Source organism: Crinia signifera, chromosome 9 (genome assembly GCF_055691185.1).
Source record: "Crinia signifera chromosome 9, ASM5569118v1, whole genome shotgun sequence".
NCBI lineage: Eukaryota > Metazoa > Chordata > Amphibia > Anura > Myobatrachidae > Crinia > Crinia signifera.
The window spans coordinates 55,827,962-55,850,068 of NC_139225.1; the positions used below are offsets into that span (position 1 = coordinate 55,827,962).

The 22,107-nt window shown below is 39.5% G+C and overlaps 42 non-coding genes and 3 pseudogenes across 42 annotated transcripts; all 45 read right to left on the minus strand.

Annotated features, from left to right (window-relative positions):
- Positions 1-85: 85 nt before the first annotated feature.
- On the minus strand, positions 86-204 carry LOC146037676 (5S ribosomal RNA). Its single transcript, XR_014461331.1, has one exon. It is a non-coding gene; the product is annotated as a 5S ribosomal RNA (ribosomal RNA).
- A 345-nt stretch (positions 205-549) lies between these two features.
- Positions 550-668, minus strand: LOC146038574 (5S ribosomal RNA). The gene has a single exon (XR_014462155.1). It is a non-coding gene; the product is annotated as a 5S ribosomal RNA (ribosomal RNA).
- Positions 669-1,013: 345 nt separating this feature from the next.
- Positions 1,014-1,132, minus strand: LOC146038760 (5S ribosomal RNA). Its single transcript, XR_014462325.1, has one exon. It is a non-coding gene; the product is annotated as a 5S ribosomal RNA (ribosomal RNA).
- A 344-nt stretch (positions 1,133-1,476) lies between these two features.
- On the minus strand, positions 1,477-1,595 carry LOC146039639 (5S ribosomal RNA; annotated as a pseudogene).
- A 345-nt stretch (positions 1,596-1,940) lies between these two features.
- Positions 1,941-2,059, minus strand: LOC146038040 (5S ribosomal RNA). The gene has a single exon (XR_014461665.1). It is a non-coding gene; the product is annotated as a 5S ribosomal RNA (ribosomal RNA).
- Positions 2,060-2,404: 345 nt separating this feature from the next.
- LOC146038303 (5S ribosomal RNA) lies at positions 2,405-2,523 on the minus strand. The gene has a single exon (XR_014461905.1). It is a non-coding gene; the product is annotated as a 5S ribosomal RNA (ribosomal RNA).
- Positions 2,524-3,071: 548 nt separating this feature from the next.
- Positions 3,072-3,190, minus strand: LOC146037762 (5S ribosomal RNA). Its single transcript, XR_014461410.1, has one exon. It is a non-coding gene; the product is annotated as a 5S ribosomal RNA (ribosomal RNA).
- A 343-nt stretch (positions 3,191-3,533) lies between these two features.
- LOC146037774 (5S ribosomal RNA) lies at positions 3,534-3,652 on the minus strand. The gene has a single exon (XR_014461421.1). It is a non-coding gene; the product is annotated as a 5S ribosomal RNA (ribosomal RNA).
- A 547-nt stretch (positions 3,653-4,199) lies between these two features.
- LOC146037786 (5S ribosomal RNA) lies at positions 4,200-4,318 on the minus strand. Its single transcript, XR_014461432.1, has one exon. It is a non-coding gene; the product is annotated as a 5S ribosomal RNA (ribosomal RNA).
- A 345-nt stretch (positions 4,319-4,663) lies between these two features.
- On the minus strand, positions 4,664-4,782 carry LOC146039125 (5S ribosomal RNA). The gene has a single exon (XR_014462658.1). It is a non-coding gene; the product is annotated as a 5S ribosomal RNA (ribosomal RNA).
- Positions 4,783-5,126: 344 nt separating this feature from the next.
- Positions 5,127-5,245, minus strand: LOC146039640 (5S ribosomal RNA; annotated as a pseudogene).
- Positions 5,246-5,590: 345 nt separating this feature from the next.
- Positions 5,591-5,709, minus strand: LOC146038041 (5S ribosomal RNA). Its single transcript, XR_014461666.1, has one exon. It is a non-coding gene; the product is annotated as a 5S ribosomal RNA (ribosomal RNA).
- Positions 5,710-6,054: 345 nt separating this feature from the next.
- LOC146038304 (5S ribosomal RNA) lies at positions 6,055-6,173 on the minus strand. The gene has a single exon (XR_014461906.1). It is a non-coding gene; the product is annotated as a 5S ribosomal RNA (ribosomal RNA).
- A 546-nt stretch (positions 6,174-6,719) lies between these two features.
- Positions 6,720-6,838, minus strand: LOC146038278 (5S ribosomal RNA). Its single transcript, XR_014461882.1, has one exon. It is a non-coding gene; the product is annotated as a 5S ribosomal RNA (ribosomal RNA).
- Positions 6,839-7,384: 546 nt separating this feature from the next.
- On the minus strand, positions 7,385-7,503 carry LOC146037798 (5S ribosomal RNA). The gene has a single exon (XR_014461443.1). It is a non-coding gene; the product is annotated as a 5S ribosomal RNA (ribosomal RNA).
- Positions 7,504-7,848: 345 nt separating this feature from the next.
- LOC146038347 (5S ribosomal RNA) lies at positions 7,849-7,967 on the minus strand. Its single transcript, XR_014461946.1, has one exon. It is a non-coding gene; the product is annotated as a 5S ribosomal RNA (ribosomal RNA).
- A 345-nt stretch (positions 7,968-8,312) lies between these two features.
- LOC146037810 (5S ribosomal RNA) lies at positions 8,313-8,431 on the minus strand. The gene has a single exon (XR_014461454.1). It is a non-coding gene; the product is annotated as a 5S ribosomal RNA (ribosomal RNA).
- A 345-nt stretch (positions 8,432-8,776) lies between these two features.
- Positions 8,777-8,895, minus strand: LOC146037822 (5S ribosomal RNA). Its single transcript, XR_014461465.1, has one exon. It is a non-coding gene; the product is annotated as a 5S ribosomal RNA (ribosomal RNA).
- A 556-nt stretch (positions 8,896-9,451) lies between these two features.
- On the minus strand, positions 9,452-9,560 carry LOC146039830 (5S ribosomal RNA; annotated as a pseudogene).
- Positions 9,561-9,905: 345 nt separating this feature from the next.
- LOC146038479 (5S ribosomal RNA) lies at positions 9,906-10,024 on the minus strand. Its single transcript, XR_014462067.1, has one exon. It is a non-coding gene; the product is annotated as a 5S ribosomal RNA (ribosomal RNA).
- A 345-nt stretch (positions 10,025-10,369) lies between these two features.
- LOC146038297 (5S ribosomal RNA) lies at positions 10,370-10,488 on the minus strand. Its single transcript, XR_014461900.1, has one exon. It is a non-coding gene; the product is annotated as a 5S ribosomal RNA (ribosomal RNA).
- Positions 10,489-10,833: 345 nt separating this feature from the next.
- On the minus strand, positions 10,834-10,952 carry LOC146038047 (5S ribosomal RNA). Its single transcript, XR_014461671.1, has one exon. It is a non-coding gene; the product is annotated as a 5S ribosomal RNA (ribosomal RNA).
- A 345-nt stretch (positions 10,953-11,297) lies between these two features.
- LOC146038546 (5S ribosomal RNA) lies at positions 11,298-11,416 on the minus strand. Its single transcript, XR_014462129.1, has one exon. It is a non-coding gene; the product is annotated as a 5S ribosomal RNA (ribosomal RNA).
- A 345-nt stretch (positions 11,417-11,761) lies between these two features.
- Positions 11,762-11,880, minus strand: LOC146038757 (5S ribosomal RNA). The gene has a single exon (XR_014462322.1). It is a non-coding gene; the product is annotated as a 5S ribosomal RNA (ribosomal RNA).
- Positions 11,881-12,224: 344 nt separating this feature from the next.
- Positions 12,225-12,343, minus strand: LOC146038280 (5S ribosomal RNA). The gene has a single exon (XR_014461884.1). It is a non-coding gene; the product is annotated as a 5S ribosomal RNA (ribosomal RNA).
- Positions 12,344-12,687: 344 nt separating this feature from the next.
- LOC146038043 (5S ribosomal RNA) lies at positions 12,688-12,806 on the minus strand. The gene has a single exon (XR_014461668.1). It is a non-coding gene; the product is annotated as a 5S ribosomal RNA (ribosomal RNA).
- A 546-nt stretch (positions 12,807-13,352) lies between these two features.
- On the minus strand, positions 13,353-13,471 carry LOC146039252 (5S ribosomal RNA). Its single transcript, XR_014462774.1, has one exon. It is a non-coding gene; the product is annotated as a 5S ribosomal RNA (ribosomal RNA).
- A 345-nt stretch (positions 13,472-13,816) lies between these two features.
- LOC146038926 (5S ribosomal RNA) lies at positions 13,817-13,935 on the minus strand. The gene has a single exon (XR_014462476.1). It is a non-coding gene; the product is annotated as a 5S ribosomal RNA (ribosomal RNA).
- Positions 13,936-14,279: 344 nt separating this feature from the next.
- Positions 14,280-14,398, minus strand: LOC146038744 (5S ribosomal RNA). Its single transcript, XR_014462310.1, has one exon. It is a non-coding gene; the product is annotated as a 5S ribosomal RNA (ribosomal RNA).
- A 345-nt stretch (positions 14,399-14,743) lies between these two features.
- LOC146037834 (5S ribosomal RNA) lies at positions 14,744-14,862 on the minus strand. Its single transcript, XR_014461477.1, has one exon. It is a non-coding gene; the product is annotated as a 5S ribosomal RNA (ribosomal RNA).
- A 343-nt stretch (positions 14,863-15,205) lies between these two features.
- LOC146037847 (5S ribosomal RNA) lies at positions 15,206-15,324 on the minus strand. Its single transcript, XR_014461488.1, has one exon. It is a non-coding gene; the product is annotated as a 5S ribosomal RNA (ribosomal RNA).
- Positions 15,325-15,669: 345 nt separating this feature from the next.
- On the minus strand, positions 15,670-15,788 carry LOC146037926 (5S ribosomal RNA). Its single transcript, XR_014461560.1, has one exon. It is a non-coding gene; the product is annotated as a 5S ribosomal RNA (ribosomal RNA).
- Positions 15,789-16,133: 345 nt separating this feature from the next.
- On the minus strand, positions 16,134-16,252 carry LOC146038547 (5S ribosomal RNA). Its single transcript, XR_014462130.1, has one exon. It is a non-coding gene; the product is annotated as a 5S ribosomal RNA (ribosomal RNA).
- Positions 16,253-16,597: 345 nt separating this feature from the next.
- LOC146038758 (5S ribosomal RNA) lies at positions 16,598-16,716 on the minus strand. Its single transcript, XR_014462323.1, has one exon. It is a non-coding gene; the product is annotated as a 5S ribosomal RNA (ribosomal RNA).
- Positions 16,717-17,060: 344 nt separating this feature from the next.
- Positions 17,061-17,179, minus strand: LOC146038281 (5S ribosomal RNA). Its single transcript, XR_014461885.1, has one exon. It is a non-coding gene; the product is annotated as a 5S ribosomal RNA (ribosomal RNA).
- Positions 17,180-17,523: 344 nt separating this feature from the next.
- Positions 17,524-17,642, minus strand: LOC146038045 (5S ribosomal RNA). Its single transcript, XR_014461669.1, has one exon. It is a non-coding gene; the product is annotated as a 5S ribosomal RNA (ribosomal RNA).
- A 546-nt stretch (positions 17,643-18,188) lies between these two features.
- LOC146039253 (5S ribosomal RNA) lies at positions 18,189-18,307 on the minus strand. The gene has a single exon (XR_014462775.1). It is a non-coding gene; the product is annotated as a 5S ribosomal RNA (ribosomal RNA).
- Positions 18,308-18,652: 345 nt separating this feature from the next.
- On the minus strand, positions 18,653-18,771 carry LOC146038928 (5S ribosomal RNA). Its single transcript, XR_014462477.1, has one exon. It is a non-coding gene; the product is annotated as a 5S ribosomal RNA (ribosomal RNA).
- A 344-nt stretch (positions 18,772-19,115) lies between these two features.
- LOC146038745 (5S ribosomal RNA) lies at positions 19,116-19,234 on the minus strand. The gene has a single exon (XR_014462311.1). It is a non-coding gene; the product is annotated as a 5S ribosomal RNA (ribosomal RNA).
- A 345-nt stretch (positions 19,235-19,579) lies between these two features.
- LOC146037859 (5S ribosomal RNA) lies at positions 19,580-19,698 on the minus strand. Its single transcript, XR_014461499.1, has one exon. It is a non-coding gene; the product is annotated as a 5S ribosomal RNA (ribosomal RNA).
- A 343-nt stretch (positions 19,699-20,041) lies between these two features.
- LOC146037871 (5S ribosomal RNA) lies at positions 20,042-20,160 on the minus strand. The gene has a single exon (XR_014461510.1). It is a non-coding gene; the product is annotated as a 5S ribosomal RNA (ribosomal RNA).
- Positions 20,161-20,505: 345 nt separating this feature from the next.
- Positions 20,506-20,624, minus strand: LOC146037927 (5S ribosomal RNA). The gene has a single exon (XR_014461561.1). It is a non-coding gene; the product is annotated as a 5S ribosomal RNA (ribosomal RNA).
- Positions 20,625-20,969: 345 nt separating this feature from the next.
- On the minus strand, positions 20,970-21,088 carry LOC146038480 (5S ribosomal RNA). Its single transcript, XR_014462068.1, has one exon. It is a non-coding gene; the product is annotated as a 5S ribosomal RNA (ribosomal RNA).
- A 344-nt stretch (positions 21,089-21,432) lies between these two features.
- LOC146038746 (5S ribosomal RNA) lies at positions 21,433-21,551 on the minus strand. The gene has a single exon (XR_014462312.1). It is a non-coding gene; the product is annotated as a 5S ribosomal RNA (ribosomal RNA).
- Positions 21,552-21,896: 345 nt separating this feature from the next.
- On the minus strand, positions 21,897-22,015 carry LOC146037884 (5S ribosomal RNA). The gene has a single exon (XR_014461522.1). It is a non-coding gene; the product is annotated as a 5S ribosomal RNA (ribosomal RNA).
- Between the last annotated feature and the right edge of the window lie 92 nt (positions 22,016-22,107).

A 22,107-nucleotide genomic window follows, 5' to 3' on the forward strand; every position in this document is an offset into this window, starting at 1 on the left:
CCAAATGTCTGTACTGTCAATAAAGAGAAAAAAGTTTCCAATTTAAAAAGCTAGAGAATAAAAACAATTTGCCAGTAATGGGAAAAACCTACAGCACCTGGTGTTCCCATGTGGTCTCCCACCCAAGTACTAACCAGGCCCAACACTGCTTAGCTTCCAAGATCAGACGAGATTGGGTGTATCCAATGTGGTATAGCTGTAGGTGAGATACAGGCACTTTTTTGCCCTCTTCTACTTCTATAACCAGGTAAGCTAATAAAAAAGTTTCCTAACTATATTGGCTTACTGAAAAAAATCATGTGTTGGTAATGTAAAAAGACCTACAGGACATGATATTAGCAGGTGGTCTCAAATTAAACTACTAAAGAGGCTCAACACTGTTTAGCTCCCAAAAGCAGTTGGAATTGGGCCTAAACAGTGTGTTAAGTTTTTAGGTGATGGCTATTGTGTCTGTTTGACCTGTCCCAAATGTCTGTATTGGCAATAAAAATAAAAAGTTTCCAATTTAAATAGCAAGAGAATAAAAACAATTTGCCATTAATGGGAAAAAACCTACAGCACCTGGTGTTCCCATGTGGTCTTCCAGCCAAGTACTTTCCAGGCCCAACACTGCTTAGCTTCCAAGATCAGATGAGATTGGGCGTATCCAATGTGGTATGGCTGTAGGTGAGATACCCGCACTTTTTTGCCCTCTTCTACTTCTATAACCAGGTAAGCTAAGAAAAAAGTTTCCTAACTGTATTGCCTTACTGAAAAAAAATCATGTGTTGGTAATGTAAAAAGACCTACAGGACATGATATTAGCAGGTGGTCTCAAATTAAACTACTAAAGATGCTCAACACTGTTTAGATGCCAAAAGCAGTTGGAATTGGGCCTAAACAGTGTGGTAAGTTTTTAGGTGATGGCTATTGTGTCTGTTTGACCTCTTCCAAATGTCTGTACTGTCAATAAAGAGAAAAAATTTCCAATTTAAAAAGCTAGAGAATAAAAACAATTTGCCAGTATTGGGAAAAACCTACAGCACCTGGTGTTCCCATGTGGTCTCCCACCCAAGTACTAACCAGGCACAACACTGCTTAGCTTCCAAGATCAGACGAGATTGGGCGTATCCAATGTGGTATGGCTGTAGGTGAGATAGAGGCACTTTTTTGCCCTCTTCTACTTCTATAACCAGGTAAGCTAATAAAAAAGTTTCCTAACTATATTGGCTTACTGAAAAAAATCATGTGTTGGTAATGTAAAAAGACCTACAGGACATGATATTAGCAGGTGGTCTCAAATTGAACTACTAAAGAGGCTCAACACTGTTTAGATGCCAAAAGCAGTTGGAATTGGGCCTAAACAGTGTGTTAAATTTTTAGGTGATGGCTATTGTGTCTGTTTGACCTGTCCCAAATGTCTGTATTGGCAATAAAAATAAAAAGTTTCCAATTTAAATAGCAAGAGAATAAAAACAATTTGCCATTAATGGAAAAAACCTACAGCACCTGGCGTTCCCATGTGGTCTCCCACTCAAGTACTAACCAGGCCCAACACTGCTTAGCTTCCAACATCAGACGAGATTCGGCGTATCCAATGTGGTATGGCTGTAGGTGACATACCGGCACTTTTTTGCCCTCTTCTACTTCTATAACCAGGTAAGCTAATAAAAAAGTTTCCTAACTGTATTGCCTTACTGAAAAAAATCATGTGTTGGTAATGTAAAAAGACCTACAGGACATGATATTAGCAGGTGGTCTCAAATTGAACTACTAAAGAGGCTCAACACTGTTTAGATGCCAAAAGCAGTTGGAATTGGGCCTAAACAGTGTGGTAAGTTTTTAGGTGATGGCTATTGTGTCTGTTTGACCTCTTCCAAATGTCTGTACTGTCAATAAAGAGAAAAAAGTTTCCAATTTAAAAAGCTAGAGAATAAAAACAATTTGCCAGTAATGGGAAAAACCTACAGCACCTGGTGTTCCCATGTGGTCACCCACCCAAGTACTAACCAGGCCCAACACTGCTTAGCTTCCAAGATCAGACGAGATTGGGCATATGCAATGTGGTATGGCTGTAGGTGAGATACCGGCACTTTTTTGCCCTCTTCTACTTCTATAACCAGGTGAGCTAATAAAAAAGTTTCCTAACTGTATTGCCTTACTGAAAAAAATCATGTGTTGGTAATGTAAAAAGACCTACAGGACATGATATTAGCAGGTGGTCTCAAATTGAACTACTAAAGAGGCTCAACACTGTTTAGATGCCAAAAGCAGTTGGAATTGGGCCTAAACAGTGTGGTAAGTTTTTAGGTGATGGCTATTGTGTCTGTTTGACCTCTTCCAAATGTCTGTACTGTCAATAAAGAGAAAAAAGTTTCCAATTTAAAAAGCTAGAGAATAAAAACAATTTGCCAGTAATGGGAAAAACCTACAGCACCTGGTGTTCCCATGTGGTCACCCAACCAAGTACTAACCAGGCCCAACACTGCTTAGCTTCCAAGATCAGACGAGATTGGGCATATGCAATGTGGTATGGCTGTAGGTGAGATACCGGCACTTTTTTGCCCTCTTCTACTTCTATAACCAGGTAAGCTAATAAAAAAGTTTCCTAACTGTATTGCCTTACTGAAAAAAATCATGTGTTGGTAATGTAAAAAGACCTACAGGACATAATATTAGCAGGTGGTCTCAAATTAAACTACTAAAGAGGCTCAACACTGTTTAGCTGCCAAAAGCAGTTGGAATTGGGCCTAAACAGTGTGGAAAGTTTTTAGGTGATGGCTATTGTGTCTGTTTGACCTCTTCTAAATGTCTGTACTGTCAATAAAGAGAAAAAAGTCTCCAATTTATAAAGCTAGAGAATAAAAACAATTTGCCAGTAATGGGAAAAACCTACAGCACCTGGTTTTCCCATGTGGTCTCCCACCCAAGTACTAACCAGGCCCAACACTGCTTAGCGTCCAAGATCAGACGATGTGATGGCTATTGTGTCTGATTGACCTCTTCCAAATGTCTGTACTGTCAATAAAGAGAAAAAAATGTTTCCAATTTAAAAAGCTAGAGAATAAAAACAATTTGCCAGTAATGGGAAAAACCTACAGCACCTGGTGTTCCCATGTGGTCTCCCACCCAAGTACTAACCAGGCCCAACACTGCTTAGCTTCCAAGATCAGACGAGATTGGGCGTATCCAATGTGGTATGGCTGTAGGTGAGATACAGGCACTTTTTTGCCCTCTTCTACTTCTATAACCAGGTAAGCTAATAAAAAAGTTTCCTAACTATATTGGCTTACTGAAAAAAATCATGTGTTGATAATGTAAAAAGACCTACAGGACATGATATTAGCAGGTGGTCTCAAATTAAACTACTAAAGAGGCTCAACACTGTTTAGCTCCCAAAGCAGTTGGAATTGGGCCTAAACAGTGTGGTAAGTTTTTAGGTGATGGCTATTGTGTCTGTTTGACCTGTCCCAAATGTCTGTATTGGCAATAAAAATAAAAAGTTTCCAATTTAAATAGCAAGAGAATAAAAACAATTTGCCATTAATGGGAAAAACCTACAGCACCTGGTGTTCCCATGTGGTCTCCCACCCAAGTACTAACCAGGCCCAACACTGCTTAGCTTCCAAGATCAGACGAGATTGGGCGTATCCAATGTGGTATGGCTGTAGGTGAGATACAGGCACTTTTTTGCCCTCTTCTACTTCTATAACCAGGTAAGCTAATAAAAAAAGTTTCCTAACTATATTGGCTTACTGAAAAAAATCATGTGTTGGTAATGTAAATAGACCTACAGGACATGATATTAGCAGGTGGTCTCAAATTAAACTACTAAAGTGGCTCAACACTGTTCAGCTGCCAAAAGCAGTTAGAATTGGGCCTAAACAGTGTGGTAAGTTTTTAGGTGATGGCTATTGTGTCTGTTTGACCTCTTCTAAATGTCTGTACTGTCAATAAAGAGAAAAAAGTCTCCAATTTATAAAGCTAGAGAATAAAAACAATTTGCCAGTAATGGGAAAAACCTACAGCACCTGGTTTTCCCATGTGGTCTCCCACCCAAGTACTAACCAGGCCCAACACTGCTTAGCGTCCAAGATCAGACGATGTGATGGCTATTGTGTCTGATTGACCTCTTCCAAATGTCTGTACTGTCAATAAAGAGAAAAAAGTTTCCAATTTAAAAAGCTAGAAAATAAAAACAATTTGCCAGTATTGGGAAAAACCTACAGCACCTGGTGTTCCCATGTGGTCTCCCACCCAAGTACTAACCAGGCCCAACACTGCTTAGCTTCCAAGATCAGACGAGATTGGGCGTATCCAATGTGGTATGGCTGTAGGTGAGATACAGGCACTTTTTTGCCCTCTTCTACTTCTATAACCAGGTAAGCTAATAAAAAAGTTTCCTAACTATATTGGCTTACTGAAAAAAATCATGTGTTGGTAATGTAAAAAGACCTACAGGACATGATATTAGCAGGTGGTCTCAAATTAAACTACTAAAGTGGCTCAACACTGTTCAGCTGCCAAAAGCAGTTAGAATTGGGCCTAAACAGTGTGGTAAGTTTTTAGGTGATGGCTATTGTGTCTGTTTGACCTCTCCCAAATGTCTGTATTGGCAATAAAAATAAAAAGTTTCCAATTTAAATAGCAAGAGAATAAAAACCATTTGCCAGTAATGGGAAAAAACCTACAGCACCTGGTGTTCCCATGTGGTCTCCCACCCAAGTACTAACCAGGCCCAACACTGTTTAGCTTCCAAGATCAGACGAGATTGGACGTATCCAATGTAGTATGGCTGTAGGTAAGATACTAGCACTTTTTTGCCCTCTTCTACTTCTATAACCAGGTAAGCTAATAAAAAAGTTTCCTAACTATATTGGCTTACTGAAAAAAATCATGTGTTGGTAATGTAAAAAGACCTACAGGACATGATATTAGCAGGTGGTCTCAAATTGAACTACTAAAGAGGCTCAACACTGTTTAGATGCCAAAAGCAGTTGGAATTGGGCCTAAACAGTGTGTTAAATTTTTAGGTGATGGCTATTGTGTCTGTTTGACCTGTCCCAAATGTCTGTATTGGCAATAAAAATAAAAAGTTTCCAATTTAAATAGCAAGAGAATAAAAACAATTTGCCATTAATGGAAAAAACCTACAGCACCTGGCGTTCCCATGTGGTCTCCCACTCAAGTACTAACCAGGCCCAACACTGCTTAGCTTCCAACATCAGACGAGATTCGGCGTATCCAATGTGGTATGGCTGTAGGTGACATACCGGCACTTTTTTGCCCTCTTCTACTTCTATAACCAGGTAAGCTAATAAAAAAGTTTCCTAACTGTATTGCCTTACTGAAAAAAATCATGTGTTGGTAATGTAAAAAGACCTACAGGACATGATATTAGCAGGTGGTCTCAAATTGAACTACTAAAGAGGCTCAACACTGTTTAGATGCCAAAAGCAGTTGGAATTGGGCCTAAACAGTGTGGTAAGTTTTTAGGTGATGGCTATTGTGTCTGTTTGACCTCTTCCAAATGTCTGTACTGTCAATAAAGAGAAAAAAGTTTCCAATTTAAAAAGCTAGAGAATAAAAACAATTTCCCAGTAATGGGAAAAACCTACAGCACCTGGTGTTCCCATGTGGTCACCCACCCAAGTACTAACCAGGCCCAACACTGCTTAGCTTCCAAGATCAGACGAGATTGGGCATATGCAATGTGGTATGGCTGTAGGTGAGATACCGGCACTTTTTTGCCCTCTTCTACTTCTATAACCAGGTAAGCTAATAAAAAAGTTTCCTAACTGTATTGCCTTACTGAAAAAAATCATGTGTTGGTAATGTAAAAAGACCTACAGGACATGATATTAGCAGGTGGTCTCAAATTGAACTACTAAAGAGGCTCAACACTGTTTAGATGCCAAAAGCAGTTGGAATTGGGCCTAAACAGTGTGGTAAGTTTTTAGGTGATGGCTATTGTGTCTGTTTGACCTCTTCCAAATGTCTGTACTGTCAATAAAGAGAAAAAAGTTTCCAATTTAAAAAGCTAGAGAATAAAAACAATTTGCCAGTAATGGGAAAAACCTACAGCACCTGGTGTTCCCATGTGGTCACCCAACCAAGTACTAACCAGGCCCAACACTGCTTAGCTTCCAAGATCAGACGAGATTGGGCATATGCAATGTGGTATGGCTGTAGGTGAGATACCGGCACTTTTTTGCCCTCTTCTACTTCTATAACCAGGTAAGCTAATAAAAAAGTTTCCTAACTGTATTGCCTTACTGAAAAAAATCATGTGTTGGTAATGTAAAAAGACCTACAGGACATGATATTAGCAGGTGGTCTCAAATTAAACTACTAAAGAGGCTCAACACTGTTTAGCTGCCAAAAGCAGTTGGAATTGGGCCTAAACAGTGTGGTAAGTTTTTAGGTGATGGCTATTGTGTCTGTTTGACCTCTTCTAAATGTCTTTACTGTCAATAAAGAGAAAAAAGTCTCCAATTTATAAAGCTAGAGAATAAAAACAATTTGCCAGTAATGGGAAAAACCTACAGCACCTGGTTTTCCCATGTGGTCTCCCACCCAAGTACTAACCAGGCCCAACACTGCTTAGCGTCCAAGATCAGACGATGTGATGGCTATTGTGTCTGATTGACCTCTTCCAAATGTCTGTACTGTCAATAAAGAGAAAAAAGTTTCCAATTTAAAAAGCTAGAAAATAAAAACAATTTGCCAGTATTGGGAAAAACCTACAGCACCTGGTGTTCCCATGTGGTCTCCCACCCAAGTACTAACCAGGCCCAACACTGCTTAGCTTCCAAGATCAGACGAGATTGGGCATATGCAATGTGGTATGGCTGTAGGTGAGATACCGGCACTTTTTTGCCCTCTTCTACTTCTATAACCAGGTAAGCTAATAAAAAAGTTTCCTAACTGTATTGCCTTACTGAAAAAAATCATGTGTTGGTAATGTAAAAAGACCTACAGGACATGATATTAGCAGGTGGTCTCAAATTAAACTACTAAAGAGGCTCAACACTGTTTAGCTGCCAAAAGCAGTTGGAATTGGGCCTAAACAGTGTGGTAAGTTTTTAGGTGATGGCTATTGTGTCTGTTTGACCTCTTCTAAATGTCTTTACTGTCAATAAAGAGAAAAAAGTCTCCAATTTATAAAGCTAGAGAATAAAAACAATTTGCCAGTAATGGGAAAAACCTACAGCACCTGGTTTTCCCATGTGGTCTCCCACCCAAGTACTAACCAGGCCCAACACTGCTTAGCGTCCAAGATCAGACGATGTGATGGCTATTGTGTCTGATTGACCTCTTCCAAATGTCTGTACTGTCAATAAAGAGAAAAAAGTTTCCAATTTAAAAAGCTAGAAAATAAAAACAATTTGCCAGTATTGGGAAAAACCTACAGCACCTGGTGTTCCCATGTGGTCTCCCACCCAAGTACTAACCAGGCCCAACACTGCTTAGCTTCCAAGATCAGACGAGATTGGGCGTATCCAATGTGGTATGGCTGTAGGTGAGATACAGGCACTTTTTTGCCCTCTTCTACTTCTATAACCAGGTAAGCTAATAAAAAAGTTTCCTAACTATATTGGCTTACTGAAAAAAATCATGTGTTGGTAATGTAAAAAGACCTACAGGACATGATATTAGCAGGTGGTCTCAAATTAAACTACTAAAGTGGCTCAACACTGTTCAGCTGCCAAAAGCAGTTAGAATTGGGCCTAAACAGTGTGGTAAGTTTTTAGGTGATGGCTATTGTGTCTGTTTGACCTCTCCCAAATGTCTGTATTGGCAATAAAAATAAAAAGTTTCCAATTTAAATAGCAAGAGAATAAAAACCATTTGCCAGTAATGGGAAAAAACCTACAGCACCTGGTTTTCCCATGTGGTCTCCCACCCAAGTACTAACCAGGCCCAACACTGTTTAGCTTCCAAGATCAGACGAGATTAGGCGTATCCAATGTGGTATGGCTGTAGGTGAGATACAGGCACTTTTTTGCCCTCTTCTACTTCTATAACCAGGTAAGCTAATAAAAAAGTTTCCTAACTATATTGGCTTACTGAAAAAAATCATGTGTTGATAATGTAAAAAGACCTACAGGACATGATATTAGCAGGTGGTCTCAAATTAAACTACTAAAGAGGCTCAACACTGTTTAGCTGCCAAAAGCAGTTGGAATTGGGCCTATACAGTGTGGTAAGTTTTTAGGTGATGGCTATTGTGTCTGTTTGATTTCTTCCAAATGTCTGTACTGGCAATAAAGAGAAAAAAGTTTCCAATTTAAAAAGCTAGAGAATAAAAACAATTTGCCAGTAATGGGAAAAACCTACAGCACCTGGTGTTCCCATGTGGTCTCCCACCCAAGTACTAACCAGGCCCAACACTGCTTAGCTTCCAAGATCAGACGAGATTGGGCGTATCCAATGTGGTATGGCTGTAGGTGAGATACAGGCACTTTTTTGCCCTCTTCTACTTCTATAACCAGGTAAGCTAATAAAAAAGTTTCCTAACTATATTGGCTTACTGAAAAAAATCATGTGTTGGTAAAGTAAAAAGACCTACAGGACATGATATTAGCAGGTGGTCTCAAATTAAACTACTAAAGAGGCTCAACACTGTTTAGCTCCCAAAAGCAGTTGGAATTGGGCCTAAACAGTGTGGTAAGTTTTTAGGTGATGGCTATTGTGTCTGTTTGACCTGTCCCAAATGTCTGTATTGGCAATAAAAATAAAAAGTTTCCAATTTAAATAGCAAGAGAATAAAAACAATTTGCCATTAATGGGAAAAAACCTACAGCACCTGGTGTTCCCATGTGGTCTCCCACCCAAGTACTAACCAGGCCCAACACTGCTTAGCTTCCAAGATCAGACGAGATTGGGCGTATCCAATGTGGTATGGCTGTAGGTGAGATACAGGCACTTTTTTGCCCTCTTCTACTTCTATAACCAGGTAAGCTAATAAAAAAGTTGGTACTTATGTATTATCTGGGCTCCCATGTTAAATGCACCCCATTTTTTCATACCCCTACTATCCAACTACGCATGGAGTTGATTTTATATAGTGTGGCGAGCGCAGCGAGCCACCGTGCCCGAAGCGTGGCGAGCGCAGCGAGCCCCGCGAGGGGACGCGGTCTCATAAGAAAAACGGGAGCCCAGATATTACATAAGTACCAAAAAGTTTCCTAACTATATTGGCTTACTGAAAAAAATCATGTGTTGGTAATGTAAAAAGACCTACAGGACATGATATTAGCAGGTGGTCTCAAATTAAACTACTAAAGAGGCTCAACACTGTTTAGCTCCCAAAAGCAGTTGGAATTGGGCCTAAACAGTGTGGTAAGTTTTTAGGTGATGGCTATTGTGTCTGTTTGACCTGTCCCAAATGTCTGTATTGGCAATAAAAACAAAAAGTTTCCAATTTAAATAGCAAGAGAATAAAAACAATTTGCTATTAATGGGAAAAAACCTACGGCACCTGGTGTTCCCATGTGGTCTCCCACCCAAGTACTAAACAGGCCCAACACTGCTTAGCTTCCAAGATCAGGCGTATCCAATGTGGTATGGCTGTAGGTGAGATACAGGCACTTTTTTGCCCTCTTCTACTTCTATAACCAGGTAAGCTAATAAAAAAGTTTCCTAACTATATTGGCTTACTGAAAAAAATCATGTGTTGGTAATGTAAAAAGACCTACAGGACATGATATTAGCAGGTGGTCTCAAATTAAACTACTAAAGTGGCTCAACACTGTTCAGCTGCCAAAAGCAGTTGGAATTGGGCCTAATCAGTGTGGTAAGTTTTTAGGTGATGGCTATTGTGTCTGTTTGACCTCTCCCAAATGTCTGTATTGGCAATAAAAATAAAAAGTTTCCAATTTAAATAGCAAGAGAATAAAAACCATTTGCCAGTAATGGGAAAAAACCTACAGCACCTGGTGTTCCCATGTGGTCTCCCACCCAAGTACTAACCAGGCCCAACACTGTTTAGCTTCCAAGATCAGACGAGATTGGGCGTATCCAATGTAGTATGGCTGTAGGTAAGATACTGGCACTTTTTTGCCCTCTTCTACTTCTATAACCAGGTAAGCTAATAAAAATGTTTCCTAACTGTATTGGCTTACTGAAAAAAATCATGTGTTGGTAATGTAAAAAGACCTACAGGACATGATATTAGCAGGTGGTCTCAAATTAAACTACTAAAGAGGCTCAACACTGTTTAGCTGCCAAAAGCAGTTGGAATTGGGCCTATACAGTGTGGTAAGTTTTTAGGTGATGGCTATTGTGTCTGTTTGATTTCTTCCAAATGTCTGTACTGGCAATAAAGAGAAAAAAGTTTCCAATTTAAAAAGCTAGAGAATAAAAACAATTTGCCAGTAATGGGAAAAACCTACAGCACCTGGTGTTCCCATGTGGTCTCCCACCCAAGTACTAACCAGGCCCAACACTGCTTAGCTTCCAAGATCAGACGAGATTGGGCGTATCTAATGTGGTATGGCTGTAGGTGAGATACCGACACTTTTTTGCCCTCTTCTACTTCTATAACCAGGTAAGCTAATAAAAAAGTTTCCTAACTGTATTGCCTTACTGAAAAAAATCATGTGTTGGTAATGTAAAAAGACCTACAGGACATGATATTAGCAGGTGGTCTCAAATTAAACTACTAAAGAGGCTCAACACTGTTTAGCTGCCAAAAGCAGTTGGAATTGGGCCTAGACAGTGTGGTAAGTTTTTAGGTGATGGCTATTGTGTCTGTTTGACCTCTTCCAAATGTCTGTACTGTCAATAAAGAGAAAAAAGTTTCCAATTTAAAAAGCTAGAGAATAAAAACAATTTGCCAGTAATGGGAAAAACCTACAGCACCTGGTGTTCCCATGTGGTCTCCCACACAAGTACTAACCAGGCCCAACACTGCTTAGCTTCCAAGATCAGACGAGATTGGGCGTATCCAATGTGGTATGGCTGTAGGTGAGATACAAGCACTTTTTTGCCCTCTTCTACTTCTATAACCAGGTAAGCTAATAAAAAAGTTTCCTAACTATATTGGCTTACTGAAAAAAATCATGTGATGGTAATGTAAAAAGACCTACAGGACATGATATTAGCAGGTGGTCTCAAATTAAACTACTAAAGAGGCTCAACACTGTTTAGCTCCCAAAAGCAGTTGGAATTGGGCCTAAACAGTGTGGTAAGTTTTTAGGTGATGGCTATTGTGTCTGTTTGACCTGTCCCAAATGTCTGTATTGGCAATAAAAATAAAAAGTTTCCAATTTAAATAGCAAGAGAATAAAAACAATTTGCCATTAATGGGAAAAAACCTACAGCACCTGGTGTTCCCATGTGGTCTCCCACCCAAGTACTAACCAGGCCCAACACTGCTTAGCTTCCAAGATCAGACGAGATTGGCCGTATCCAATGTGGTATGGCTGTAGGTGAGATACCGGCACTTTTTTGCCCTCTTCTACTTCTATAACCAGGTAAGCTAATAAAAAAGTTTCCTAACTATATTGGCTTACTGAAAAAAATCATGTGTTGATAATGTAAAAAGACCTACAGGACATGATATTAGCAGGTGGTCTCAAATTAAACTACTAAAGAGGCTCAACACTGTTTAGCTCCCAAAAGCAGTTGGAATTGGGCCTAAACAGTGTGGTAAGTTTTTATGTGATGGCTATTGTGTCTGTTTGACCTGTCCCAAATGTCTGTATTGGCAATAAAAATAAAAAGTTTCCAATTTAAATAGCAAGAGAATAAAAACAATTTGCCATTAATGGGAAAAAACCTACAGCACCTGGTGTTCCCATGTGGTCTCCCACCCAAGTACTAACCAGGCCCAACACTGCTTAGCTTTCAAGATCAGACGAGATTAGGCGTATCCAATGTGGTATGGCTGTAGGTGAGATACAGGCACTTTTTTGCCCTCTTCTACTTCTATAACCAGGTAAGCTAATAAAAAAGTTTCCTAACTATATTGGCTTACTGAAAAAATCATGTGTTGGTAATGTAAAAAGACTTACAGGACACGATATTAGCAGGTGGTCTCAAATTAAACTACTAAAGAGGCTCAACACTATTTAGCTCCCAAAAGCAGTTGGAATTGGGCCTAAACAGTGTGGTAAGTTTTTAGGTGATGGCTATTGTGTCTGTTTGACCTGTCCCAAATGTCTGTATTGGCAATAAAAATAAAAAGTTTCCAATTTAAATAGCAAGAGAATAAAAACAATTTGCCATTAATGGGAAAAAACCTACAGCACCTGGTGTTCCCATGTGGTCTCCCACCCAAGTACTAACCAGGCCCAACACTGCTTAGCTTCCAAGATCAGACGAGATTGGGCGTATCCAATGTGGTATGGCTGTAGCTGAGATACTGGCACTTTTTTGCCCTCTTCTACTTCTATAACCAGGTAAGCTAATAAAAAAGTTTCCTAACTATATTGGCTTTCTGAAAAAAATCATGTGTTGATAATGTAAAAAGACCTACAGGACATGATATTAGCAGGTGGTCTCAAATTAAACTACTAAAGAGGCTCAACACTGTTTAGCTCCCAAAGCAGTTGGAATTGGGCCTAAACAGTGTGGTAAGTTTTTAGGTGATGGCTATTGTGTCTGTTTGACCTCTTCCAAATGTCTGTACTGTCAATAAAGAGAAAAAAGTTTCCAATTTAAAAAGCTAGAGAATAAAAACAATTTGCCAGTAATGGGAAAAACCTACAGCACCTGGTGTTCCCATGTGGTCACCCACCCAAGTACTAACCAGGCCCAACACTGCTTAGCTTCCAAGATCAGACGAGATTGGGCATATGCAATGTGGTATGGCTGTAGGTGAGATACCGGCACTTTTTTGCCCTCTTCTACTTCTATAACCAGGTAAGCTAATAAAAAAGTTTCCTAACTGTATTGCCTTACTGAAAAAAATCATGTGTTGGTAATGTAAAAAGACCTACAGGACATGATATTAGCAGGTGGTCTCAAATTAAACTACTAAAGAGGCTCAACACTGTTTAGCTGCCAAAAGCAGTTGGAATTGGGCCTAAACAGTGTGGTAAGTTTTTAGGTGATGGCTATTGTGTCTGTTTGACCTCTTCTAAATGTCTGTACTGTCAATAAAGAGAAAAAAGTTTCCAATTTATAAAGCTAGAGAATAAAAACAATTTGCCAGTAATGGGAAAAACCTACAGCACCTGGATTTCCCATGTGGTCTCCCACCCAAGTACTAACCAGGCCCAACACTGCTTAGTGTCCAAGATCAGACGATGTGATGGCTATTGTGTCTGATTGACCTCTTCCAAATGTCTGTACTGTCAATAAAGAGAAAAAAGTTTCCAATTTAAAAAGCTAGAAAATAAAAACAATTTGCCAGTATTGGGAAAAACCTACAGCACCTGGTGTTCCCATGTGGTCTCCCACCCAAGTACTAAACAGGCCCAACACTGCTTAGCTTCCAAGATCAGACGAGAATGGGTGTATCCAATGTGGTATGGTTGTAGGTGAGACACAGGCACTTTTTTGCCCTCTTCTACTTCTATAATCAGGTAAGCTAATAAAAAAGTTTCCTAACTATATTGGCTTACTGAAAAAAATCATGTGTTGGTAATGTAAAAAGACCTACAGGACATGATATTAGCAGGTGGTCTCAAATTAAACTACTAAAGTGGCTCAACACTGTTCAGCTGCCAAAAGCAGTTAGAATTGGGCCTAAACAGTGTGGTAAGTTTTTAGGTGATGGCTATTGTGTCTGTTTGACCTCTCCCAAATGTCTGTATTGGCAATAAAAATAAAAAGTTTCCAATTTAAATAGCAAGAGAATAAAAACCATTTGCCAGTAATGGGAAAAAACCTACAGCACCTGGTGTTCCCATGTGGTCTCCCACCCAAGTACTAACCAGGCCCAACACTGTTTAGCTTCCAAGATCAGACGAGATTGGGCGTATCCAATGTAGTATTGCTGTAGGTAAGATACTGGCACTTTTTTGCCCTCTTCTACTTCTATAACCAGGTAAGCTAATAAAAATGTTTCCTAACTGTATTGGCTTACTGAAAAAAATCATGTGTTGGTAATGTAAAAAGACCTACAGGACATGATATTAGCAGGTGGTCTCAAATTAAACTACTAAAGAGGCTCAACACTGTTTAGCTGCCAAAAGCAGTTGGAATTGGGCCTAAACAGTGTGGTAAGTCTTTAGGTGATGGCTATTGTGTCTGTTTGACCTCTCCCAAATGTCTGTATTGGCAATAAAAAGAAAAAGTTTCCAATTTAAAAAGCTAGAGAATAAAAACAATTTGCCAGTAATGGGAAAAACCTACAGCACCTGGTGTTCCCATGTGGTCTCCCACCCAAGTACTAAACAGGCCCAACACTGCTTAGCTTCCAAGATCAGACGAGAATGGGTGTATCCAATGTGGTATGGCTGTAGGTGAGACACAGGCACTTTTTTGCCCTCTTCTACTTCTATAATCAGGTAAGCTAATAAAAAAGTTTCCTAACTGTATTGGCTTACTGAAAAAAATCATGTGTTGGTAATGTAAAAAGACCTACAGGACATGATATTAGCAGGTGGTCTCAAATTAAACTACTAAAGAGGCTCAACACTGTTTAGCTGCCAAAAGCAGTTGGAATTGGGCCTATACAGTGTGGTAAGTTTTTAGGTGATGGCTATTGTGTCTGTTTGATTTCTTCCAAATGTCTGTACTGGCAATAAAGAGAAAAAAGTTTCCAATTTAAAAAGCTAGAGAATAAAAACAATTTGCCAGTAATGGGAAAAACCTACAGCACCTGGTGTTCCCATGTGGTCTCCCACCCAAGTACTAACCAGGCCCAACACTGCTTAGCTTCCAAGATCAGACGAGATTGGGCGTATCCAATGTGGTATGGCTGTAGGTGAGATACAGGCACTTTTTTGCTCTCTTCTACTTCTATAACCAGGTAAGCTAATAAAAAAGTTTCCTAACTATATTGGCTTACTGAAAAAAATCATGTGTTGATAATGTAAAAAGACCTACAGGACATGATATTAGCAGGTGGTCTCAAATTAAACTACTAAAGAGGCTCAACACTGTTTAGCTCCCAAAGCAGTTGGAATTGGGCCTAAACAGTGTGGTAAGTTTTTAGGTGATGGCTATTGTGTCTGTTTGACCTGTCCCAAATGTCTGTATTGGCAATAAAAATCAAAAGTTTCCAATTTAAATAGCAAGAGAATAAAAACAATTTGCCATTAATGGGAAAAACCTACAGCACCTGGTGTTCCCATGTGGTCTCCCACCCAAGTACTAACCAGGCCCAACACTGCTTAGCTTCCAAGATCAGACGAGATTGGGCGTATCCAATGTGGTATGGCTGTAGGTGAGATACAGGCACTTTTTTGCCCTCTTCTACTTCTATAACCAGGTAAGCTAATAAAAAAGTTTCCTAACTATATTGGCTTACTGAAAAAAATCATGTGTTGGTAATGTAAAAAGACCTACAGGACATGATATTAGCAGGTGGTCTCAAATTAAACTACTAAAGAGGCTCAACACTGTTTAGCTCCCAAAAGCAGTTGGAATTGGGCCTAAACAGTGTGGTAAGTTTTTAGGTGATGGCTATTGTGTCTGTTTGACCTGTCCCAAATGTCTGTATTGGCAATAAAAATAAAAAGTTTCCAATTTAAATAGCAAGAGAATAAAAACAATTTGCTATTAATGGGAAAAAACCTACAGCACCTGGTGTTCCCATGTGGTCTCCCACCCAAGTACTAAACAGGCCCAACACTGCTTAGCTTCCAAGATCAGACGAGATTGGGCGTATCCAATGTGGTATGGCTGTAGGTGAGATACAGGCACTTTTTTGCCCTCTTCTACTTCTATAACCAGGTAAGCTAATAAAAAAGTTTCCTAACTATATTGGCTTACTGAAAAAAATCATGTGTTGGTAATGTAAAAAGACCTACAGGACATGATATTAGCAGGTGGTCTCAAATTAAACTACTAAAGTGGCTCAACACTGTTCAGCTGCCAAAAGCAGTTGGAATTGGGCCTAAACAGTGTGGTAAGTTTTTAGGTGATGGCTATTGTGTCTGTTTGACCTCTCCCAAATGTCTGTATTGGCAATAAAAATAAAAAGTTTCCAATTTAAATAGCAAGAGAATAAAAACCATTTGCCAGTAATGGGAAAAAACCTACAGCACCTGGTGTTCCCATGTGGTCTCCCACCCAAGTACTAACCAGGCCCAACACTGCTTAGCTTCCAAGATCAGACGAGATTGGCCGTATCCAATGTGGTATGGCTGTAGGTGAGATACCGGCACTTTTTTGCCCTCTTCTACTTCTATAACCAGGTAAGCTAATAAAAAAGTTTCCTAACTATATTGGCTTACTGAAAAAAATCATGTGTTGATAATGTAAAAAGACCTACAGGACATGATATTAGCAGGTGGTCTCAAATTAAACTACTAAAGAGGCTCAACACTGTTTAGCTCCCAAAAGCAGTTGGAATTGGGCCTAAACAGTGTGGTAAGTTTTTATGTGATGGCTATTGTGTCTGTTTGACCTGTCCCAAATGTCTGTATTGGCAATAAAAATAAAAAGTTTCCAATTTAAATAGCAAGAGAATAAAAACAATTTGCCATTAATGGGAAAAAACCTACAGCACCTGGTGTTCCCATGTGGTCTCCCACCCAAGTACTAACCAGGCCCAACACTGCTTAGCTTTCAAGATCAGACGAGATTAGGCGTATCCAATGTGGTATGGCTGTAGGTGAGATACAGGCACTTTTTTGCCCTCTTCTACTTCTATAACCAGGTAAGCTAATAAAAAAGTTTCCTAACTATATTGGCTTACTGAAAAAATCATGTGTTGGTAATGTAAAAAGACTTACAGGACACGATATTAGCAGGTGGTCTCAAATTAAACTACTAAAGAGGCTCAACACTATTTAGCTCCCAAAAGCAGTTGGAATTGGGCCTAAACAGTGTGGTAAGTTTTTAGGTGATGGCTATTGTGTCTGTTTGACCTGTCCCAAATGTCTGTATTGGCAATAAAAATAAAAAGTTTCCAATTTAAATAGCAAGAGAATAAAAACAATTTGCCATTAATGGGAAAAAACCTACAGCACCTGGTGTTCCCATGTGGTCTCCCACCCAAGTACTAACCAGGCCCAACACTGCTTAGCTTCCAAGATCAGACGAGATTGGGCGTATCCAATGTGGTATGGCTGTAGCTGAGATACTGGCACTTTTTTGCCCTCTTCTACTTCTATAACCAGGTAAGCTAATAAAAAAGTTTCCTAACTATATTGGCTTTCTGAAAAAAATCATGTGTTGATAATGTAAAAAGACCTACAGGACATGATATTAGCAGGTGGTCTCAAATTAAACTACTAAAGAGGCTCAACACTGTTTAGCTCCCAAAGCAGTTGGAATTGGGCCTAAACAGTGTGGTAAGTTTTTAGGTGATGGCTATTGTGTCTGTTTGACCTCTTCCAAATGTCTGTACTGTCAATAAAGAGAAAAAAGTTTCCAATTTAAAAAGCTAGAGAATAAAAACAATTTGCCAGTAATGGGAAAAACCTACAGCACCTGGTGTTCCCATGTGGTCACCCACCCAAGTACTAACCAGGCCCAACACTGCTTAGCTTCCAAGATCAGACGAGATTGGGCATATGCAATGTGGTATGGCTGTAGGTGAGATACTGGCACTTTTTTGCCCTCTTCTACTTCTATAACCAGGTAAGCTAATAAAAAAGTTTCCTAACTGTATTGCCTTACTGAAAAAAATCATGTGTTGGTAATGTAAAAAGACCTACAGGACATGATATTAGCAGGTGGTCTCAAATTAAACTACTAAAGAGGCTCAACACTGTTTAGCTGCCAAAAGCAGTTGGAATTGGGCCTAAACAGTGTGGTAAGTTTTTAGGTGATGGCTATTGTGTCTGTTTGACCTCTTCTAAATGTCTGTACTGTCAATAAAGAGAAAAAAGTTTCCAATTTATAAAGCTAGAGAATAAAAACAATTTGCCAGTAATGGGAAAAACCTACAGCACCTGGATTTCCCATGTGGTCTCCCACCCAAGTACTAACCAGGCCCAACACTGCTTAGTGTCCAAGATCAGACGATGTGATGGCTATTGTGTCTGATTGACCTCTTCCAAATGTCTGTACTGTCAATAAAGAGAAAAAAGTTTCCAATTTAAAAAGCTAGAAAATAAAAACAATTTGCCAGTATTGGGAAAAACCTACAGCACCTGGTGTTCCCATGTGGTCTCCCACCCAAGTACTAAACAGGCCCAACACTGCTTAGCTTCCAAGATCAGACGAGAATGGGTGTATCCAATGTGGTATGGTTGTAGGTGAGACACAGGCACTTTTTTGCCCTCTTCTACTTCTATAATCAGGTAAGCTAATAAAAAAGTTTCCTAACTATATTGGCTTACTGAAAAAAATCATGTGTTGGTAATGTAAAAAGACCTACAGGACATGATATTAGCAGGTGGTCTCAAATTAAACTACTAAAGTGGCTCAACACTGTTCAGCTGCCAAAAGCAGTTAGAATTGGGCCTAAACAGTGTGGTAAGTTTTTAGGTGATGGCTATTGTGTCTGTTTGACCTCTCCCAAATGTCTGTATTGGCAATAAAAATAAAAAGTTTCCAATTTAAATAGCAAGAGAATAAAAACCATTTGCCAGTAATGGGAAAAAACCTACAGCACCTGGTGTTCCCATGTGGTCTCCCACCCAAGTACTAACCAGGCCCAACACTGTTTAGCTTCCAAGATCAGACGAGATTGGGCGTATCCAATGTAGTATTGCTGTAGGTAAGATACTGGCACTTTTTTGCCCTCTTCTACTTCTATAACCAGGTAAGCTAATAAAAATGTTTCCTAACTGTATTGGCTTACTGAAAAAAATCATGTGTTGGTAATGTAAAAAGACCTACAGGACATGATATTAGCAGGTGGTCTCAAATTAAACTACTAAAGAGGCTCAACACTGTTTAGCTGCCAAAAGCAGTTGGAATTGGGCCTAAACAGTGTGGTAAGTCTTTAGGTGATGGCTATTGTGTCTGTTTGACCTCTCCCAAATGTCTGTATTGGCAATAAAAAGAAAAAGTTTCCAATTTAAAAAGCTAGAGAATAAAAACAATTTGCCAGTAATGGGAAAAACCTACAGCACCTGGTGTTCCCATGTGGTCTCCCACCCAAGTACTAAACAGGCCCAACACTGCTTAGCTTCCAAGATCAGACGAGAATGGGTGTATCCAATGTGGTATGGCTGTAGGTGAGACACAGGCACTTTTTTGCCCTCTTCTACTTCTATAATCAGGTAAGCTAATAAAAAAGTTTCCTAACTGTATTGGCTTACTGAAAAAAATCATGTGTTGGTAATGTAAAAAGACCTACAGGACATGATATTAGCAGGTGGTCTCAAATTAAACTACTAAAGAGGCTCAACACTGTTTAGCTGCCAAAAGCAGTTGGAATTGGGCCTATACAGTGTGGTAAGTTTTTAGGTGATGGCTATTGTGTCTGTTTGATTTCTTCCAAATGTCTGTACTGGCAATAAAGAGAAAAAAGTTTCCAATTTAAAAAGCTAGAGAATAAAAACAATTTGCCAGTAATGGGAAAAACCTACAGCACCTGGTGTTCCCATGTGGTCTCCCACCCAAGTACTAACCAGGCCCAACACTGCTTAGCTTCCAAGATCAGACGAGATTGGGCGTATCCAATGTGGTATGGCTGTAGGTGAGATACAGGCACTTTTTTGCCCTCTTCTACTTCTATAACCAGGTAAGCTAATAAAAAAGTTTCCTAACTATATTGGCTTACTGAAAAAAATCATGTGTTGATAATGTAAAAAGACCTACAGGACATGATATTAGCAGGTGGTCTCAAATTAAACTACTAAAGAGGCTCAACACTGTTTAGCTCCCAAAGCAGTTGGAATTGGGCCTAAACAGTGTGGTAAGTTTTTAGGTGATGGCTATTGTGTCTGTTTGACCTGTCCCAAATGTCTGTATTGGCAATAAAAATCAAAAGTTTCCAATTTAAATAGCAAGAGAATAAAAACAATTTGCCATTAATGGGAAAAACCTACAGCACCTGGTGTTCCCATGTGGTCTCCCACCCAAGTACTAACCAGGCCCAACACTGCTTAGCTTCCAAGATCAGACGAGATTGGGCGTATCCAATGTGGTATGGCTGTAGGTGAGATACAGGCACTTTTTTGCCCTCTTCTACTTCTATAACCAGGTAAGCTAATAAAAAAGTTTCCTAACTATATTGGCTTACTGAAAAAAATCATGTGTTGGTAATGTAAAAAGACCTACAGGACATGATATTAGCAGGTGGTCTCAAATTAAACTACTAAAGAGGCTCAACACTGTTTAGCTCCCAAAAGCAGTTGGAATTGGGCCTAAACAGTGTGGTAAGTTTTTAGGTGATGGCTATTGTGTCTGTTTGACCTGTCCCAAATGTCTGTATTGGCAATAAAAATAAAAAGTTTCCAATTTAAATAGCAAGAGAATAAAAACAATTTGCTATTAATGGGAAAAAACCTACAGCACCTGGTGTTCCCATGTGGTCTCCCACCCAAGTACTAAACAGGCCCAACACTGCTTAGCTTCCAAGATCAGACGAGATTGGGCGTATCCAATGTGGTATGGCTGTAGGTGAGATACAGGCACTTTTTTGCCCTCTTCTACTTCTATAACCAGGTAAGCTAATAAAAAAGTTTCCTAACTATATTGGCTTACTGAAAAAAATCATGTGTTGGTAATGTAAAAAGACCTACAGGACATGATATTAGCAGGTGGTCTCAAATTAAACTACTAAAGTGGCTCAACACTGTTCAGCTGCCAAAAGCAGTTGGAATTGGGCCTAAACAGTGTGGTAAGTTTTTAGGTGATGGCTATTGTGTCTGTTTGACCTCTCCCAAATGTCTGTATTGGCAATAAAAATAAAAAGTTTCCAATTTAAATAGCAAGAGAATAAAAACCATTTGCCAGTAATGGGAAAAAACCTACAGCACCTGGTGTTCCCATGTGGTCTCCCACCCAAGTACTAACCAGGCCCAACACTGTTTAGCTTCCAAGATCAGACGAGATTGGGCGTATCCAATGTAGTATGGCTGTAGGTAAGATACTGGCACTTTTTTGCCCTCTTCTACTTCTATAACCAGGTAAGCTAATAAAAATGTTTCCTAACTGTATTGGCTTACTGAAAAAAATCATGTGTTGGTAATGTAAAAAGACCTACAGGACATGATATTAGCAGGTGGTCTCAAATTAAACTACTAAAGAAGCTCAACACTGTTTAGCTGCCAAAAGCAGTTGGAATTGGGCCTAAACAGTGTGGTAAGTCTTTAGGTGATGGCTATTGTGTCTGTTTGACCTCTCCCAAATGTCTGTATTGGCAATAAAAAGAAAAAGTTTCCAATTTAAAAAGCTAGAGAATAAAAACAATTTGCCAGTAATGGGAAAAACCTACAGCACCTGGTGTTCCCATGTGGTCTCCCACCCAAGTACTAAACAGGCCCAACACTGCTTAGCTTCCAAGATCAGACGAGAATGGGTGTATCCAATGTGGTATGGCTGTAGGTGAGACACAGGCACTTTTTTGCCCTCTTCTACTTCTATAATCAGGTAAGCTAATAAAAAAGTTTCCTAACTGTATTGGCTTACTGAAAAAAATCATGTGTTGGTAATGTAAAAAGACCTACAGGACATGATATTAGCAGGTGGTCTCAAATTAAACTACTAAAGAGGCTCAACACTGTTTAGATGCCAAAAGCAGTTGGAATTGGGCCTATACAGTGTGGTAAGTTTTTAGGTGATGGCTATTGTGTCTGTTTGATTTCTTCCAAATGTCTGTACTGGCAATAAAGAGAAAAAAGTTTCCAATTTAAAAAGCTAGAGAATAAAAACAATTTGCCAGTAATGGGAAAAACCTACAGCACCTGGTGTTCCCATGTGGTCTCCCACCCAAGTACTAACCAGGCCCAACACTGCTTAGCTTCCAAGATCAGACGAGATTGGGCGTATCCAATGTGGTATGGCTGTAGGTGAGATACAGGCACTTTTTTGCCCTCTTCTACTTCTATAACCAGGTAAGCTAATAAAAAAGTTTCCTAACTATATTGGCTTACTGAAAAAAAT